This window comes from Herpailurus yagouaroundi, unplaced genomic scaffold, assembly GCF_014898765.1.
Source record: "Herpailurus yagouaroundi ecotype Mexico unplaced genomic scaffold, PumYag 212, whole genome shotgun sequence".
In the NCBI taxonomy this organism is placed as follows: Eukaryota; Metazoa; Chordata; class Mammalia; order Carnivora; family Felidae; genus Herpailurus; species Herpailurus yagouaroundi.
The window spans coordinates 250023-266231 of NW_024412443.1; positions in this window are offsets into that span (position 1 = coordinate 250023).

The following is a 16209-nucleotide window of genomic DNA, read 5'->3' on the forward strand; positions in this document are numbered from 1 at the left end:
TAATAGTGCAATTGATAGATCATAGGGTAGTTCTATTTTTAGCTTCTTGAAGAACCTCCATACTGTTCTCCAGAGTGGCTACAACAGTCTTCATTCCCACCAATAGTGCAAGAGGGTTCCCCTTTCTCCACATCCTTACCAACATATGTTGTTTTCTTGTGTTGTTAATTTTAGCCATTATGACAGTTGTGAGGTGGTATCTCATCATGGTTTGTATTTCCCTGATGATGAGTGATGTTGAGCATCTTCTCATGTAACTGTTGGCCATCTGGATGTCTTCTTTGGGAAGGTGTCTATTCATGTCCTCTGCCCATTTCTTAACTAGGTTATTTGTTTGGGTGTTGAATTTTATAATTTCTTTATAGATTTTGGAATACTAACCCTTTATCAGATATGTCATTTGCAAATATCTTTCCCATCCTGTAGGCTGGATTTTAGTTTGTTGATTGTTTCCTTCACTGCGCAGAAGCTTTTTATCTTGATGAAGTCTCAATAGTTCATGTTTGCTTTTTTACCTTTGTCTTCAGTATCGTGTCTAGTAAGGAGTTGCTCTTGGCTGAGGTCAAAAAGGCTTATGCTTGTGTTCCTCTCCAGAATTTTGATGGTTTCCTGTCTTACTTTTAGGTCTTTCTTCCATTTTCAATTTATTTTTGTGTATGGTGTAAGAAAGTCGTCCAGTTTCATTTTTCTGCATGTTGCCCTCCAGTTCTCTCAACACCACTTGTTGAAGAGACTGTCTTCTTTCCAATAAGTGTTATTCCTGCCTTGTCCAAGATGAGTTGGCCATATTGTTGGGGGTCCATTTCTGGGTTTTCTATTCTGATCCATTGATATGTGTCTGTTTTTGTACAAGTATCATACTGTCTTGATGGCTACAGTTTTTGTAATATAGCTTGAAATACACAATAGTGATGCCTCCAGTTTTGGTTTTCTTTTTCAGGATTGTTTTGGCTATTTGGGCTCTTTTGTGGTTACATACAAATTGTTTGTTCTAGCTCTGTGAAAAATACCAGCAGTATTTTGATACAGATTGTGTTAAATATGTAGGTTGTTTTGGGTGGTATAGACATTATAACAGTGTTTGTTATCCAATGATTGAGTATGGAATACTTTCCATTTCTTTGTGTCCCCTTCAATTTCTTTCATAAGTGTTCTATGATTTTCAGGATATAAATCTCTTACCTCTTTAGCTATGTTTATTCCTAGGTATCATTGTTTTTGGTGCAAGTCCAAATGGTATTGATTCCTTGATTTCTTTTTCCATGGCTTTGCTATTGGTGCATAGAAATGCAACAGATTTCTGCATGTTGATTTTATGTCCTGAAACTTTTCTGAATTCATGTATTAGTTCTAGAAATTTTTTTATGAAGTCTTTCAGGTTTTCTACATACAGTATCATGTCATCACAAATAGTGAAAGTTAAACTTCTTCCTGTCCAATTTGGATGCCCTTTATTTCTATTTGTTGTCTGATTGCTGAGGCTAAGACTTCCAGTACTATGTTAAATAGTAATGGTGATAGTGGACATCCTTCTCTTGTTCCTGACTGTAGCCTTTCCCATTAAGGATATTAGCTGTGGGTCTTTCGAATATGGCCTTTATGATGTTGAGGTATGTTTCATCTATTCCTACTTTGTTGAGGAGAGTGTTTTCAAAGGTATGGGTAAGATGGAGAAAGACCACCAAGAGAATGTGTTGATTTCAGGGCAAAGAGAAATAGGGGAGTGACTCCCAAAAGACCTGAAAGAGCAGGAAGAGGTGCAGGTTGTTGGCCTCTGAAGATGGCATCTGTATACAACTTTGGCTGCAAAAGTGGGTGGCCGTCTAGCAAACTAAAGAAAATAATACCCTGTCACCATTTTTCTTTCCTTCAATCTTCTGCCAGTGCTGTTGATTGGCCAAATTCCAATAGCATCAAGAGGGTGAGAGGCTCCTCAGTCATGGTTCATGCAGATCAGGCAGTTAGGATGCCTAACCAGGTAGGGATGGACAAAGTGGATCTGGAGAGGAAAGACATAGTCATCACTATATTGAAAATAACAGCAAAGCAAGTGTATGCCAAAGCCATTAGTACAGAAAATGCCAAAGGACTGATCCAAATGGCAATTCTGAACAGTTACTGTGTAAGCATAAAGCAATGCTCAACACCTATGTTGTTCATTTCATACACTTTTCCAGACATATACTTGAATTAGGTATGAGTATCCCATTGCTCTGAGCTAAGCTACTCATCACTGTCCATATACCCTCAGTTCCCAAAACTTCTCCTTCTTCATCAGCCCTCTCACAGATGATTCATTGATCAAAGGACCAAGACACAGACTTAGATTTCTCCCTCTCTTTCATTCTTACCACACCAAAAAGTATCCAAATCCTGTTAGTTCAATGTGTTTCATATATCATACATATAATCCCTCCCCTGAGCACCATTTCTCACCTGGACTGTTGCAGTTCCTTGTCACCTCACATCCCCGCAACCCATTTCCCATATCACCCAGAGACTGGTTTAAATAACCCTCATCTGGGAAGGGTGACCAACATTCTGATAGGGCTGGAATAGTCCTAGTTTTCTCTTTTCACAGTATCGTCTTTTAGATGATAAATTCTGTTTTCTCTTTTCACAGTATCGTCTTTTAGATGATAAATTCCTTATGAGCCTCAGTCCCCTACACAGTGCCCCCTAGATGGCACAGTCTCTTTAGCTCCATGGATTATCCAAGAATAAGTTAGTTGGCCCCTCCCCTCATTCCCTACCACTTCTGAGTTTGCAGTCTCGGTTCCAACAGCAGGTCTATTTGCAGTTCTCCAAATGTACCTAGATGCCTCATACTTTTTTTAATGTTTACTTATTTTGGGGGGGAGGACAGAAAGGGGGAGACATAGAATCCTAAGCAGGCTCCAGACTCTGAGCTTTCAGCACAGATCTTGATGCGGGGCTTGAACTCACAACTGTGAGATCATGACTTAAGCTGAAGTCATATGTTTAACCGACTGAGCCACCCAAGTGCCCCTTGATGCCTCATTCTTTTGTGTCTTTGTTCATGATATCCTTTTGACCTGGAAGACTTTCCCTCTTCCATTTGCCCAACTCATTCCAATCCATCCTTCAAACCTCACTTAGAACTCATTTCCTTCATGAAAGCCTTTCATGATAACCCAGACTAGGCCATGGAGCTTTGGCTTGTACCCTCTAATCAGAACGACCTTTGTGTCACATGAGTTTGTGTCACTTATCAAGTAGGCAATTATGAGCACTTGAGCACCTGACTAATCTTTTGAGAGCATGGACATTAGTGACTTCCTGAGAAAGATCTGGTGCCCCACTCTGCAACCTCCTTCCAGGTTCAGCTTAAAATGGAAAATAATAACATTCTCCACACAGTTTTGGGGAGTTTTGGAGTGTGCCATGGCATGAAAGGAAGATACTATGCAAGACCAAAGAAAGACTAAGATTGTCTTGTTTTTCAAGATTCCAGACTGTCTCGGGATGACAGCCCAATTGCTGATGTGCCTTCCAGGGAAGTAAATTAGTAGCTGAGATAGGGACTTTCATTCTGAAATGAAGGGTGATGGGTTATATCTTGTGTAGTCTGTGGCCAGAATCTGACACAAGAATGGACATCTTGGCAGATGCAGGCATGGACAGTTAACAACACCTGGAGATCACCTGGCCAACATCACAACATTATATAGTCTCTGAAAACTTAGATCCAATCCTGATTGTTAGGAAAGGGGAGCCCCTGATATAGCTGAGATTATCCAGAATTCCTTTATGGAATGTGGATTCATAATAGATATTAAATTCAGTAATGGAACTTATAGTAACTCAAACTGCTTCACACATCTCAGAAGATGGCCTCAGATTTGTAACTTTTTTAATATCTATGTTCCAGAGCCTATGGCACCCTTGAACATCAAAAGTACCAAACACAAATTTCTTCAGCTACAACCCTCACATGCCACCAGATGATGCTCCCCTACCTGAAACCTCTTAGTGTTCAGAATAGGAGAGGAAGGTGGGAAGACTCTCTACCAGAATCTCCCCAGAGTGGAGGAAGGAAATGGAATTACAGGGGAAGGAGGGAAGGAGACCTGCACACTTGATGCCAGGGATGTGTACCAGTGGAGTGAATAGGATTTTTAATTTAGGTGGAACTGGTGATATGCACCTTCAGTGATATTTGTGGGAAAAAAGTTTGAACAAGATAAAGGTTCCTGGGGTCAAAAGAAACAGCATTACCTTGTATTGAATTAATAATGCATAAATTCTAAAAACACTTTAATCCAACCACAGTTCAATATAAAGATTGAAAGCATAATGATATTTATTTTAAAAGAACATTCAGGTGGAATAAACTTGTAATGATACAACCTCATTGAGAATTCAAAGTTCAGTCCAAATTATCTCAGTGCATTAAGAAAAATTAAGTAGTGTTTGCTTTCAGTGACCATAAGGTCACTCATTCCAAGTTATTCTTGTAGCAAAATAGTATGCATATATAATCTGTAGTAAACTATTGTTCTGATTAAATATGGGCCTCTTTGGCCCATAGATGTTTATTTTTATTATTATTAATATTATTATTTTAGTTCCAGTATAGTTAACATACAGTGTTACATTAGTTACAGGTGTCCAGTATAGTGAATCAACACTTCTATACAACACCCAGCGCTCATTAGGAAAAGTGCACTTCTTAATCCCCATCCCTTATTCACCCATCTCCCTACCCACCTCCCCAGAAGTAATAATCAGTTTATTCTTTATTGTTGAGTCTTTTTTTTTTTTTTTTGGCTTGTGGTCTCTCTCTCCTTTTTTCCACCTTTGCTGATTTTTGTTTTTTTTTTAATTCCACATATGAGTGAATTTACAGGGTATTTGTTTTTCTGTGACTGACTTATTTCACTTAGCATTATACTCTCTAGCTCCATCTATATAATTGTAAATGCAAGATTTTATTCTTTTTTGTGGATGAATAATATTCTACTGTATGTATATATGACTTCTTCTGTATCCATTCATGTATCAGTGGACACTTGGGCTGCTTCATAATCTGGCTCTTATAAATAATACTGCTATAAACATTGAGGTGCATCTAACCCTTTGAATTAGTGTTTTTGTATTTCTTGGGTAAATATCCAGTAGTACAATTACTGGATCATTGTGTAGTTCTAATTTTACCATTTGAGGAATCTCCATACTGTTTTCTAGAGTGGCTGCATCAGTTTACATTCCCACCATGAGTGCATTAGGGTTCCTTTTTCTCCTCATCAATGCTTTATTTTATTTTTACTTATTTTATTTTACTTTAGCCATTCTGACAGGTGTAAGGTTAAATCTCATTATATCTTTAATTTGTATGTCTGTGATGATGAGTGATGTCGAGAATCTTTTCATGTGTCTGTAGGCTATCTTCATGTATTCTTTGGAGAAATAGCTGTTTACATCTTCTGTCCATTTTTTAAATTGGATTATTTGTTTTGGGGAATTGAGTTTTATACCTTCTTTATACATTTTGGATACTAACCCTTTATCAGATATGTCACTTGGAAATATCTTCTCTCATTAAGTAGGTTGCCTTTTAGTCTTGTTGGCTATTTCCTTTGCTGTGCAAAAGCTTTTTTTTTTTTTTTTTTTTTTGGATGTAGTCCCAGTAGTTTATTTTTGCTTTAGTTTCTCTTGCCTCAGGAGACAAAAAAAAAAAAAATGTTGCTATGGTAGGTGTCCAAAATATTACTATCTGAGCTTTCTTCTAGGATTTTATGGTTTCAGGTTCTTAAATTTATGTCTTTAATACATTTTGAGTTTATTTTTGTGTGTGATGTGAGAAGGTGGTACAGTGTCATTTTTTTTACATGGAACTAACAAATTTTCTCAACACCACTTATTGAAGAGACTGTCTTTTTCCCATTGCATAGGTAAATTGAGCATATAATTGTGAGTTTATTTCTGTGGTCTCTATTCTATTCCATTGATCTTTTGTCTATTTTTGTTACTGTACCATATTGTTTTGATTATTATGCTTCCTACTTTATCTTGAAATCTGGAATTGTCATATTTCCAGCTTTTTTGGTTTTTTTTTTAAAGTTTACTTGGGCTATTCAGGGCTTTTTGTGGTTCAAATTTTAGGATTTTAGGACTGTTCTAGGATTTTATTTAGTTCCCCATATCCAGACTCTATTTTTATCACTTGCTTTTCCTGTGTTTTTCTTTGGGTGTCCAAACCAAAACCCCAGTTATACCCCTATCCACATTTGACAGTGCCTATCTGGATCATAGTTCTTTGTGATACTTTGACCTCAGCTTACACGCTGCCCAGTTTAGATACTTCATCCAGAGCAATAAGAATTTAGCGATCAAAACAAAACAAAACAAAAAAATCCAAGAGTGTGCTAATCTATGAAAAGGTAAGAATACCTACCCAATAAAGAATAGAAAGCTTACTAATGGGAGTATGGTGAGATTGTTTTGTTCAAGGACCTTGGTTTGTGATCCAGTCCTCTTCACTCATTTACTATTTCACTTGTTCATTTGACATTAATTGAATGGTCACAACATGTGAAGATGAAGGCTTCTCCATTAGCAGCCCTCAGCCATTGCCTGAATACTTTGACATGAGCCCTAAGGATATTTTAAGGAATAAAAGGAACCAAGTCCCTGTCCACATTGAACTTTACTTCCTAGTGGAGAAGTACAAGAAATAGGGGAGAAATTAAAAGCTCACATAGAGTCTGGTGGTGCTCGTGCTATGAAAAAGAATAGAGAACTGTGCATGGAAAAGAAGTATATTTCAAATTGGTGGTCAGCAAAAGCCTCTCTGAAGACCTGACAGTTGAGCAGGCACAAAGTGTGAATATATATGGGAGGTGTGTCCCACGTGGAAGGAATGGCAAATGCTAAGGCCATGAAAATTCAAGAGCTTGCCATGTCCATTGACTAATGTATGGGCCTCTGGGGTGCAATAGAGTGACCAATGGGAATGTGGCAGGAAAGAAAGGCTTAGAAGTAATCAGGGACCACGTGATGTAGGACACTAGAGAACATGGTATTTACTACAGAATTTGTTTTAAGTATGATTGGAAGGAATGAAGGAGAGAAGAAAGAAAAGAAAGAAAGAAAGAAAGAAAGAAAGAAAGAAAGAAAGAAAGAAGAAAGAAAGAAGAAAGAAAGAAAGAAAGAAAGAAAGAAAGAAAGAAAGAAAAGAAAGAAAGAAAGAAATCGAAAATCCAGGCCCATATTTTTTCACTAGTAAATTATACTAAACATTTAAGGAAGAAATAGTACTAGTTCTACACAAGTTCTTCCAGTAGAGAAGGGCACTCCTTCCAACTCATTTCATGAGGCCAATATACCCCATACCAAACCAAAGAAATAAAACACAATTATAACAGAAGACTAAAGAAGCAATACCAATAATAATACTCAACAAACTGTTAGCAATGCAATTTCAGCAATATAGGAAAAGATGATACATCACAACCAAGTGAAATTGTCTCCAGGAATGCAAAGATCTTTGAGCACTGAAAAAAATCAATTACTATAATTCATGGGGTTAGCAAATGCAGAAAAACCCTTGACAATTTCAATAGATGCAGGAAAACATATCATAATACTTACCATCTATTTACTATAAAAAAACGTTTCATCAAACTAGGAATAGAACTTCCTTAACTTAATTAAATACCCTTCATATTAACAAACAAACAAACAAAAGAACCTTCAGTTAACATTCTTAATCATGAAGGACAAGTGTTTTCCCCTAACATCAAGAACAAGACAAGGATATCCTCTCACCACTCTATAATACATTCTACTTGTGAAGTCTTAGCTTGTGCAATTAGATAAGAATTTTAAAAGGGATATTTACTAGAACAGAAGAAATAGAACTATCTCTGTTTATAGGAGATGTAATTTTTCACATTAAAGAATTACAACAAATTCATAAAAAGCCCTTAAACAAATGAATGGAAATGTCACAAAATATAAGGTCATATTACAAATGTATTCCTGAATTCCAATGATGAAAAATAGGAATTTGAAATTCGTAAAAATAAATTGTAATAGCATTAAATAAATAAAATATCTTGTATAAACAACAAAATAGGAGGAGGAGCTCTACACTGAAAACTACAAAATACTGGTGAAACAAATAAAAGAAGATTCAAATACAAAGAAATCCCAATTGTGTTCATAGATGAAAGCATCAGTAATGTGATGAGGTCAATTTTTTCCAATTATATCTATAATTCTAAACAATCCCAATCAAAATCCCAGCAAGCTTTGTTGATAGATATAGACAAGCTAATTATAAAATTATATAGGGAAGACAAAAAAAACAGAAGAGACAAAACAATTTTAAAAGAAATAAATTTTGAAGGCTCACACCTTATTCTTAATTATTTCTAATACTTAATAAAAATTTTTCATAACTGGGACATTGTGGTATTGAGGAAAGGATAGATATACACAATAATGTAATAGAATAGAGAGGACAGAAACTGATCTATATAAATATATCTCACATTTTCTGTATCCATTTATCCATTGATGAACACTCAGTTGTTTTCATGTCTTGGCTGTTGTAAATAATGATGCAATGAACATGGGGGTGCATATATCTCTTCAACTTAGTGTTTTTCATTATTTTTTCGCTGAATATCCAGAAGGGGAGTTCCTGGATCATATGGTACTTCTATTTTTACTTTCTGAGGATGCTTCATATGTTTTCCATAGTGACTGAATCAATTCCTGTTCCCACCAACAGTGCACGAGATATCCTTTTTCTGCACATCTATGTCAAAGCTTATTATTTCTAGTCCTTCTGATAATAGCCATTCTAAAAGATGTGTAGTACTCTTTCATTGTGTTTTTGATTTGCATTTTCCTGGAGAGTAAGGATGTTAAGGATCTTATTATATACTTGTAGGCCATCTGTATAAGTCTTTGGAGAAATCCAGATTCTCTGCACATATTTTAATCAGATTTATTTTTTTTTGTCATTGGTTGAGTTGTATGAAATTATAAAAAATGTATTTTGGATATTAAACTCTTATAAGATATGATTTAAAAATATATTCTCCTTTCAGTAAATTGCTTTTTCATTTGCTAATTTCCTTTGCTATGCTAATGCTCTTTAATTTGATGTAATCCCACTTGTTTATTTTTGCTTGTGCTGCCTTGTTTTTGGAGTTAGACCCAAAAAATCATGGCCAAGATTGATGTCAGGGAGCATACCACATACGTTTTCTTCTAGGAGTCTTATGGTTGCAGTTCTTAAACTCAAGTCTTTGATCCATTTTGAGTTAGTTTTTGTTTATGGTATAATAATCTAGTTTCATTCTTCTGCATGTATCTATCTTATTTGCCCAATACCATTTATTAAAAATATCATTCTTACCCCATTGTATATTCTTCTGTTCTTTGTCATAAATAAATCGACCATATATTCTTGGGTTTATTTCTGGGTACTCTATTATGTTTCTAGGTCTATGTGTTTGCTGTTATGCCAATACCATACTGTTTTGATTATTATAGCTTTGTAATATAGTTTGAAATCAGGATGTGTGATGTCTCCAGTTTGTTGTTTGTTGAGATTGCTTTGACTACTCAGGTTCTTTTACAGTTACATACCAATCTTGGTTCTCTTTCTGTGAAAAATGCAGGGATTGAATGGAATCAATAGATTGCACTGGGTGGTATGGTCATTTTAATAATATCAGGTATTCCATTTCATGAGCAAAGAATGTCTTAAATTTGCTTGTGTCTTCTTCACTTTCTTACATCAATGTCTAAGAGCTTTCAGTGCACATGTCTTCCACCTTCTTGGTTAAATTTATCCCTAGGTATTTTATTATTTTTTTTTCCTCAAATGCAACCAAATAACTTTTGCTGCTGAAACAGATGTACAATATTTTTATTGAAGTATCATTCACATAGAGTGTTATATTAATTTAAGGTGTACAATAAATGAGTCTACAATTCTATACATTTATCAGTATTCATCACAATAATCTTATTTATCTATTTTACTAGTCACTGAACTCACCTCCCCTCTGGCAACCAACAATTTATTTTCTGTGTTTAAGTGTCTTTCTTCTTTTAATCATTTGTTTGTTTGTTTGTTTTACTTGTTTAATTCTACACGTGAGTGAAATTATGTGGTATTTGTCTTTCTCCCTCTAGGTACAACCATGTTATTCAAATGGCAAGATCTCATTCTTTTCTATGGCCAAGTAATATTCCTGTGTGTGTGTGTGTGTGTGTGTGTGTGTCTTCTGTATCCATTCCTCCATTCATCTAAAGAAGGTATTTTATTTATTTTTTGATGCAGTTAAAATTGGGATTGTGCTCTTAGTTTGTCTTTCAACTAATTGATTTTTAGTGTACCTAAGTGCAACAGATTTTTGTATACTCATTTTGTATCTTGAAACTTTACTAAATTTGTTTATTAGTTCTAACAGTTTTCGTAGGATCTTCACTGTTTACTTACTTTATGATTTGAATGATTTTTATGTCTTCTTGCTTGATTGCTATGACTATAACTTCCAGTACTATTTTGAATAAAATTGGTGTGAGTAGGCATCCTTGTCTTGTTCTTGATCTTGAGCAAAATATTTCTGCTTTTACCTGTTGAGTACAATGTCAGCTATAGGCTTGTCTTATATGGCTTTTATACACAATTTGTTGAACATTTTTACCATGAAAAGGCATTGAATTTTCTCAAATGCTTTTTCTGCTTCAACTGAAATGACCACTTTTTTTTTGAATTAAATAGAAATGTATATATTTTTAATTTTTATTTATTTATTTTTTAATATGAAATTTCTTGTCAAATTGGTTTCCATACAACACCCAGTGCTCATCCAAACAGATGTCCTCCTCAATACCCATCACCCACCCTCCCCTCCCTCCCACCCCCCATCAACCCTCAGTTTGTTCTCAGTTTTTAACAGTCTCTTATGCTTTGGCTCTCTCCCACTCTAACCTCTTTTTTTTTTCCTTCCCCTCCCCCATGGTCTTCTGTCAAGTTTCTCAGGATCCACATAAGAGTGAAAACATATGGTATCTGTCTTTCTCTGTATGACTTATTTCACTTAACATAACAGTCTCCAGTTCCATCCACGTTGCTACAAAGGGCCATATTTCATTCTTTCTCATTGCCAAGTAGTATTCTATTGTGTATATAAACCACAATTTCTTTATCAATTCATCAGTTGATGGACATTTAGGCTCTTTCCATAATTTGGCTATTGTTAAAAGTGCTGCTATAAAAATTGCTGTACAAGTGCCCCTATACATCAGCACTCCTTGCTGGGTCATAGGGTAGATCTATTTTTAATTTTTTTGAAGAACCTCCACACTGTTTTCCAGAGTGGCTGCACCTGTTTGCATTCCCACCAACAGTGCAAGAGGGTTCCCTTTCCTCCACATCCTCTCCAGCATCTATAGTCTCCTGATTTATTCATTTCAGCCACTCTGACTGTCGTGAGGTGATATATGAGTGTGGGTTTGATTTGTATTTCCCTGATGAGGAGGGACTTTGAGCATCTTTTCATGTGCCTGTTGGCCATCTGGATGTCTTCTTTAGAGAAGTGTCTATTCATGTTTTCTGCCCATTTCTTCACTGGATTACTTGTTTTTTGGGTGTGGAGTTTGGTGAGTTCTTTATAGATTTTGGATACTAACCTTTTGTCCAATATGTGATGAAATGACAATATGCTTTTATCCATTATTCTGTTTAGGTGGTATATTATGTACACTGATTTGCTCATATAAAATTAGGCTTGGGGCGCCTGGGTGGCGCAGTCGGTTAAGCGTCTGACTTCAGCCAGGTCACGATCTCGCAGTCCGTGAGTTCGAGCCCCGCGTCAGGCTCTGGGCTGATGGCTCAGAGCCTGGAGCCTGTTTCCGATTCTGTGTCTCCCTCTCTCTCTGCCCCTCCCCCGTTCATGCTCTGTCTCTCTCTGTCCCAAAAATAAATTTAAAAAAAATTAATAAAATTAGGCTTGCATCTTAAGGATAAATACAACTGTCCTTGATGTATGATCCTTTTGATATGCTGTTGTATTTAGTTTTCTAGCATTTTGGTGAAAAAATTTACATCTATATTCATTAGGGATACTGGCCTTAATTTTGTTGTTGCAATTTTTGAAAAAAATTGTAATTTTGTTGTTGTTCTCAAGGTAGTTAACATGCAGTGTAGTCTTGGCTTCATGAGTAGAATCTAATGATTCACCACTTACATATAACATCCAGTGTTCTTCCAACATTGCCATCTTTAATGCCTATAATTTTGTTTGTCTTCTAGTATCTGGTTTTAGTCCAAATGAAATTCTGGCCTTGTACAAAGAGTTTGAACATATTTCCTGCTATTCAATTTTTAGAAGAGCTTGGGAAGAGTTGGTATTTGTTCTTCTTTAAAGGTTTTATAGAGGTCATACAGAGAAAGACAGATACCATATGTTTTCATTCTTATGTGGATCCTGAGAAACTTAACAGAAGACCATGGGGGAGGGGAAAGGGGAAAAAAAGAGAGGGAGGGAGGCAAACCATAAGAGACTCTTAAAGACTGAGAATAAACTGAGGGTTGATGGGGGGTGAGAGGGAGGGCAGGGTGGGTGATGGGCACTGAGGAGGGCACCTGTTGGGATGAGCACTGGGTGTTGTATGGAAACCAATTTGACAAGAAATTTCATATTTAAAAAAAATTCTTTATTTAGAGTCTTTATCATTGGTTCAATATCTTTCATTATCTGGATGTATAGGTTTTTTGTAATCGTCCCTGAGTGAGTCTTGATAGTTGTATGTTTCCAGGAACTTATCCATTTCTTCTAGAAAATCCAATCTTTGGGCATATAAATTACTTTATATTTTTATCAATTGTTTCCAATTTATTTATTTGGGCCTTATCTTTTTTCTCAGTGTAGCTTAAGATTTGACAATTTTGTATATCCTTTTTAAAAATGAGCTCTTATCACCAAACTCCACACCCAAAAAACAAATAACCCAGTGAAGAAACGGGCAGAAAACATGAATAGACACTTCTCTAAAGAAGACATCCGGATGGCCAACAGGCACATGAAAAGATGTTCAGCGTCGCTCCTTATCAGGGAAATACAAATCAAAACCACACTCAGATATCACCTCACACCAGTCAGAGTGGCCAAAATGAACAAATCAGGAGACTATAGATGCTGGAGAGGATGTGGAGAAACGGGAACCCTCTTGCACTGTTGGTGGGAATGCAAATTGGTGCAGCCACTCTGGAAAGCAGTGTGGAGGTTCTTCAGAAAACTAAAAATAGACCTACCCTATGACCCAGCAATAGCACTGCTAGGAATTTATCCAAGGGACACAGGAGTACTGATGCATAGGGGCACTTGTACCCCAATGTTCATAGCAGCACTCTCAACAATAGCCAAATTATGGAAAGAGCCTAAATGTCCATCAACTGATGAATGCATAAAGAAATTGTGGTTTATATACACAATGGAATACTACGTGGCAATGAGAAAGAATGAAATATGGCCTTTTGTAGCAACGTGGATGGAACTGGAGAGTGTGATGCTAAGTGAAACATGCCATACAGAGAAAGACAGATACCATATGGTTTCACTCTTATGTGGATCCTGAGAAACTTAACAGGAACCCATGGGGGAGGGGAAGAAAAAAAAAAAGAGGTTAGAGTGGGAGAGAGCCAAAGCATAAGAGACTGTTAAAAACTGAGAACAAACTGAGGGTTGATGGGGGGTGGGAGGGAGGAGAGGGTGGGTGATGGGTATTGAGGAGGGCACCTTTTGGGATGAGCACTGGGTGTTGTATGGAAACCAATTTGACAATAAATTTCATATATAAAATAAAAAATATATAAATAAATAAATAAAAATGAGCTCTTAGTTTAATCATTATTTTCTATTGTTTTTCTTGACTTTAATTCATTTCTTTCTCTTCTGATGTTGATTTCCTTCCTTCTGCTTGCTTTTGGCTTAGTTATTTCTTCTTTTTCTATTTCTTTGACGTGTAAAAGTGGGGCTTTTTTGAGATATTTCTTCTTTCCTAATGGAAGAATTTATCACTATAAATACCTCTCTTTCAACTGTTTTTTCTGCGGCACATACATTTTGGTATGATGTGTGTTCATTATGCCTGTTCAAGACATTTTTTCATTTCCCTTTTGATTTCCCACCGACCCATTGGTAGTGAGGAGCATGTTGCTTAATATGCACACATTTGTGAATTTTCTTTTCAAACTCTTCCTCCTGGTTTCATTAATTACTTTGTTTTTTGTTTTTTTTCAATATGTGAAGTTTATTGTCAAATTGGTTTCCATACAACACCCAGTGCTCATCCCAAAAGGTGCCCTCCTCAATACGCATCACCCACCCTCCCCTCCCTCCCACCCCCCATCAATCCTCAGTTTGTTCTGTTTTTAAGAGTCTCTTATGCTTTGGCTCTCTTCCACTCTAACCTCCTTTTTTTTTCCTTCCCCTCCCCCATGGGTGTCTGTTAAGTTTCTCAGGATCCACCTAAGAGTGAAACCATATGGTATCTGTCTTTCTCTGTATGGCTTATTTCACTTAGCATCACACTCTCCAGTTCCATCCATGTTGCTACAAAGGGCCATATTTCATTCTTTCTCCTTGTCACGTAGTACTCCATTGTGTATATAAACCACAATGGAGTACTACGTGGCAATGAGAAAGAATCATTAATTACTTTGAATGTAAATAGACTAAAGCTCAAATAGACACAGAACAATGGAATGGATAAAAAGTATCTATATGCTGCCAAGAAGAGACTCATCTTATACCTAAATACATATGCAGATTGAAAGTGAGGGATGGAGAAGCATTTATAATGAACATGGATGCAAATAGTAAGCTGGTATACCAATAGTTATATAAACAAAATAGACTTAAAAACAAAGTCTATAACAAAAAAACAAAGAAGAACACTATATAGTCATAAACAAAATAATTCAACAAGGAGACATAATGATTGTAAATATTTATGCAGCTAACATGAGAGCACAAAAATACATAAAGCAGCTAAAAACAAACTTAAAGGAAGCAACCAATTGTAATACAATAATGATAGGGAACTTTAACACCCTACTTATATCAATAGACAGATCATGAAAACAGAGTATCAACAAGGAAAGCATGGCTCTGAATGACACACTGGACTAGATGGATTTCTATATATTCAAAAGATTCCACACTAGGGGCGCCTGGGTGGCGCAGTCGCTTAGGCGTCCGACTTCAGCCAGGTCACGATCTCGCGGTCCGTGAGTTCGAGCCCCGCGTCAGGCTCTGGGCTGATGGCTCAGAGCCTGGAGCCTGCTTCCGATTCTGTGTCTCCCTCTCTCTCTGCCCCTCCCCCATTCATGCTGTGTCTCTCTCTGTCTCAAAAATAAATAAACGTTGAAAAAAAATTTTTTTTAAATAAAAAAAAAGATTCCACACTAAAACATCAGAATACACATTCTTTTCAATACACATGGAATGTTCTCCAGATTAGATCACATATTAGGCAACAAAACAATTATCAACACATTTCAAAAGATTGAAGTCATACCATGCACCTTTTCTGATCACGCTGTTATGAAACTAGAAACCAACCATGAGAAAAAAATCTGGAAAGAGCACATGTACATGGAGGTAAATAACATGTTATTACAGGATGAGAGTCAACCAAGGAATCAAAGAGGAAATAAAAAAGGACATGGGGATAAATGAAACTTAACAGACAGTGGCCCCAAATCTTTGGAACACAGCAAAAGCAGTTCTAAGACTTAAGTTTATATCAATAAAGGCTTAGCCCAAGATTCAAGAAAATCTCAAATAAACAACTCTTACACTTAGAGGAGCTAGAAAAGAAGGACAGATAAAACCCTCAAACAGTGGAAGGAATGAAATAATGTAGACTACAGCAGAAATATATGAAACAAAATTCTGAAACCAATAGAAAAGCTCAATGAAACCAGAATCATGTGCTTTAAAAAATATCAACAAAATTGATAAACCTTTAACCAGACTCATCAGAAAAAAAGAGGGGTGTTCACATAAACAAAATCAGAAATTAAAGAGGAGTGACACAGCAAAATGCAAAGGATTTTAAGAGATTATGAAAAATTGTGTGCCAAGAATTTGGATATCATAGAATAGGATAAATTCCAAGAAATATGTAATCTCCCAAAGCCAGATCAGGAAA